Source organism: Cnephaeus nilssonii, assembly GCF_951640355.1.
Source record: "Cnephaeus nilssonii genome assembly, chromosome: 13".
Classification (NCBI taxonomy): Eukaryota; Metazoa; Chordata; class Mammalia; order Chiroptera; family Vespertilionidae; genus Cnephaeus; species Cnephaeus nilssonii.
The window spans coordinates 24,781,962-24,787,372 of NC_137084.1; positions in this window are offsets into that span (position 1 = coordinate 24,781,962).

The following is a 5,411-nucleotide window of genomic DNA, read 5'->3' on the forward strand; positions in this document are numbered from 1 at the left end:
AAGTTTTTCTTTGTTTTTCATGCATTGGTAAATATTTTGCATACAGAATGTGTTGACTAGAGTGCAGTACTCTGTACAGTTCCTTTTCCCATTAGTCTAACAGACTCCACTAATTTCATTACTTAGATCTGCACCTTTCCACCCACCCCCTTCACTGAGCTTTGTTTCATACATTTGCAGTCTAAGTAGAATTTTTTTGGTCACATTCCATCTGGGATTTCCCCGACTTCCTAAATGATTTATGTTTAATTTGCACATGTCAAGATTCACTCTCTGTGCTGAAAAGTTCTATAGATTATTTTCCTGTTTTTACTTAGATATTTTCTTAAAAATAAAAAAAACTTTATTCCTAAAAAAGTACTATATATGTCCCCTTTTACCCCCCTCCTTCCCCAGTGACCTCTTCTAGCCTGCCCCTGCCTCCTGCCCCAGGCCTTCACCACCCTATTGTCTGTGTCCATGGGTTATGCATACTGTATATGCATACAACTTCTTGTTGCACATTTTTTTCTACTGGCTGTTGAGGTATATTTTTCAGAAGTTTAAAAAAATTACTCTCATACAAATATAAGGTGTGTCAGAGATTGTATTGAACTTATTAATTACCGAAGGGAATGATAATATATTACAACCAGTCCAGAAGCTAGGTACCCAATATAAGATTAAGAGTGTCTCAGATACAAAACTGGTTATTGTCCAATCGGGTCAGAAGCCATAAATTCTGAGATTATCTGTTCCATTTTAATTATATAAAAATGTACAAGGTAGCCTCTACCCCAACAGGGCTGTAAATAGTTCAGACCATAGATTGTCCAGAAGAGCACTGAGCTTGGAGAGCACACAGCAACCGCTTTTCAAGTGTTAGAGATTTTTCTTCTGATGCTAAGTTGGTGAAAAATAAAATTGAGATTACCTAACAAAGCTATGTAGTTGGAAATGGACAAACATGGTTAAAGAGATAAGTTTAAGAGAGAAAAGTAAGAATAGAATGAAACCAGGAGTAAAGTTAGACTCAAACATTTATACCTGAAAATCTTGCACAGCTTCTAAGGGGGGAATGGTGAATTCGATCATGAGCTTTCTAGAAGCAAAGAGGGAGCTAGGGGACTCCTAAGACTTGTCATGTTCACAGGTGATTCTGAAATACACACTCTGCTTTTTTGGGTCTGATTTTTCATTTGGACAGAAATCAAAAGAAGCTTTTTGTTAGATTGGCAGAAATGTCAGTAACTTCAGAAGCTGAGAAACGATGGGACAAGTTTACCTCAGGTAAAGCCCCAAGTGATCTTTGGCTTCTTAAAAAAAAATCAAACTAGACTCTCTTGGGTGCTTCTAGTAGAAGCCTTTGCAAATTAAACCAAGGCCATGGGTCCAAATCTGCTATAAATCAAACAGAGAAGAGATGTTGCCCACTATAATGTGTCTGGCTAGGTGAATCTATCTATATATAAAATGCTAATATGCAAACTGTCCCCATTGGAGTTCGACCGGAAGACTGAGAGTTCTATTGATTGCTATGATGTGTGCTGACCACCAGGGGGAAGCGTGGAATGAAGGAAGGCCCTGGCCGGCAGCCGGCAGCCAGGGAAGGGAGGCCCCGGCCCGCAGCCAGAAAGAAGGCCTTGGCCAGCAGCCGTAAGGCCCCGATCGGCCCTGATCCCAGCCAGGCCTAGAGACCCTACCCATGTACAAATTTTGTGCACCGGGCCTCTAGTTTTCTATAAATATCCCTTGAAGGGGTGATAAGATTGTATTAAAGTCAACAGAATATTAACTCCCACCAACTGCCTATCACTAGGGCTTGTCCTCCCAATCCCCTGAAAGATACATACCCAAGGGCTGCAGACTAAGAATTGCCAAGAGAGCTCTTTAGGCAAGGATCAGGGCTCAGAACAGAGTGCAACAGGTCAGCCCTGGGGAGATCAGAAGCCTGCTCTCAGCCTGATATTGCTTCTGGATTGTTTTGACATTTTTCTTATTAATCTCTATATTGTATTTTTGCATTTTAGGTAAAGGTCCTTTTGAAATGCCCAACCTTTGTTCCTTTGTCTGCATTTAGGCTTTAGAGACAGGGACACACCAAGTCTTGATAGGCAGCCTTGGGAGTATCATGAGAGAAATCCTAGAGGGAAGGAAAGTATCAGAGGTCAAAAGGTGAGGTTACCTGTGTGGCTGGGTCTTCCCCAGAACTGTACTTCCCAGGGGCACATCACTGCTCTGGCTTTAGAAAGAAAACATTCTAATTGGTTACTTTAAGGATGATTTCCTTGCTGTGTCTTTATATAGACCTGAAGTTGCGATCCTTTTTACCTGAATCATCATCTCTCCGTCAAGTAGAAGCACTGTGGGATTGCTTCCCCATACAGGATTAATGGGAAATGGCCTTGTTCTTTGAAAGGGTCTTGGAAATACAATCCCTTCCCTGGTCTCCAATTCAGGCAGATCATTTCCAAGATAAGTCTATTTTATTGAACTGTTTTCATTTTCCCAGTGAGGTCACCGCTCTGCCTCCCCAGGAGGCCTCCCACAGAGGGAACATCACACCGTCCGCTCAGCCCTGGAGATCCTATCTGGCCGCCCTGGCACATGTCCCGAGCCTGAGACATCGTGAGACCAGATATGGCTCCTCCTCGTCTCACCGCAGAGATGTGAATCTCAGTGCTCCGAGGAACAGTTTTGTGGTTTACAGAGAGCGAGGAGGGCTCAAGGGACCGCAGGGCAACCATTTTATCTGAGGGTGCTCTTTAAATCCCCCAAATTGGGTTTCAGGCTGCAAAAATGTTGAGGAACTTTCCATTTTCATCAGTATTCATTATAAATTAAGATAACAATTAATGTCTGGAATATTCTGAAGGCCATGGGAACCATGCCTTTCAAAGAAGAGAAAAAGCTAAGCATCACAAAACATCCACTGTCATATTTATGCCCAGATACTATTCTTTTTCATTATTTACATCACCACTACCACTGCAAAAAATAAAACACACCAACAAAACAAAACTGCCTATAGCTGCCTAAAAATTTCTCCTTCATATTACCTGGGGTTTTATACTTACAAAAATTATTTCTGAGTTAAGAAATTTTCTGTAAATTATTTTTGAAATTGAAGCATGTGAGATAGCAGTCATTCATAGTTCAGTGTTATTTAATTATATAACGTGTTTTTCCCCTAACATTCTTGTGATCAGCCCCTAAGGAAATGGAGATTTTATTGGAGAGGAGTGGAGAGTAGGGGGTGGGAGGGACTTAAATTAGGGAAAACTGGATCATAACTAAGGACCCCTTCAACCTTAAGATGTTCCCTTTATCAAAACATCTTTTCCTTAAAAAATGTATGTCCTGTGTTTAAGCCAATCTGAAGTGCAATATGTGGCTATATTAACACACACCTGAGGATAGTCACCTAAAACAGTCAGGGTCTCCAATTCAATTGAGGTAGTGACAAGAGAGCAGTTCCAAGTGAATGGCTTCTTATTCCATGTCTAGCTCTCAGAGAGATTTCAAGCTATTGGTGGCTGTGACCACAGGAGGAGTTAGTTAGGAAGGCAGAAGGGAAAGTAGTATCCCAACTTTGGAGGGGCTCACAGGCAATCAGCTTATAGCATTCTCTGCAGCTCCCTCAGCTCCATGGTAAGGTCTGCCACCCTTTCACTCGCCCCTCTTTAGAATATTCTCCCTTGGATGACGTTTGATCCACTGTAACATATCCTCATTCATTCATTTCCAAGCAAGCATTAAGTCATGGTTTTTAAATTACAAACAATAGAAGCTGACATATATAGTACCTTTATTTTAACTTTTTGCACTCGGATGTCGAGTGTAACTTGACACGGTTAGCATCGGTAGCAGGAATCGAGAAAAAGCAAGAGAGTGCAAAGGGTTAAAGGGGATGCATTGGCAGATTAACAGGGAACTGAATATCAAAGCCATGGTAGTTTGCAGATATGACCCCACTTTTCCACTCTTCTCTATATCCAAACCCTTCACAAAGTGACTTTGAAGCTCCTCCCTTCAGGGAATAGAGCCTCATTCTAACCCCCTTGAATTTCACCCACTTGCTTTGACCAATAGAATGCAGTGGAGATGATGATGCTTCCATTCCCTCTCCTGGAACTCGGCACAGTACATGGGAATAAGATCACGCTAGACTGCTGGAAGATGATACACCATGAAGAACAGAGATGATCTCAGCCGAGGTGACCCTAGACCAACAGCCTCCAGTTCACCAACAGCTGATCACAGATATATGTGTGAATCCTCCCAAGACCAGGAGAAATGTTCAACTTGCCAAACCCAAATTACTGACTTCCAGAATTTTGAGATAAATAAAAGGACATTATTTTATGCTATTAAATGTTGGGATTATTTGTTACACAGCAAAAGCTCACTGATACCAAAGCCTTGAGAAGAATAAAATTCAGGAACTAAGGTACTTGTGGTTCCTTTAGAGAGCTGCCACCAGATGCCATAGTTCCAGTTGCCGTTTTGAACTTTGCCCGTGCCCAGGTAAAATAATTTGATTGGTCCAGCTTGGGTCATGTGCCCTCCCCTAGGATGGGGCTGCAGTCTTCTGGGTTAGCAGCATTGCCAGAATCATAAGGTACAGACAAAGGGCAGATCCTTAAAGAGGAAGGGGGATAGCAGCTGCTCTTTCTAAGAAAAGGGAAGAGGAGGTCTCGGGTAGCCAAAACACATGTCCATTATAAATATTTATTCTGTGTATTTACTCAAGGAGGAGAAAGATATTCACTTTCAAGAAGGAAGTCTTGGTCCAATGGAGGAGTCCAGCAAGCAACAGTGTCAAGCAAGTAACAGTATGGTTACTGCTGCCACAGAGGGGCTGCAGATGGCTTTGCGAGCCAGGGAAATGACACCTACCCCAGACCCACTACTAAGAAAAGATTCTGGGAGGAGACTGCGTTGGAATGAAGTTAGCCCGAGTGAAAACCTGCCGGGAGAGTTTTAAACTATCACCATAGGCCAAATTCATACCATGCTATGTCTGGTGTGCCCCAACTTCTTAAAAAAAAAAAAAAAAAAAAGAATCCCATCCACGGATTCGACCAGTTTCTATTGTTTCATCTCCCTCTGTCATAGTGAGTCTTGTACGCTTGCTAAGGACTGTGTGTTTTCTTCTATGAGCAATGGGGAGCTATTGCAAGTATTTGAGCAAGGGGTGGGGTAATCATAGTCAGATTTGTGTTTCAAAAACATTGTTCTGGCAGCAAGTAGAAAGAAGGAAGATGGCAGGGGCAGGAAAGGAGGCAGGGAGACCAATTAGGAAGCTACTCTTGTTTTCTAGACAAGAAGTAATGGCTTCCACTGAAGGGAGTGGAATGAGGAAACAGTGAGGATGGGATGGATCTTTTTTACGAAATCCTCAAAGGATGTAGGGAGATACCAGTTGCTTC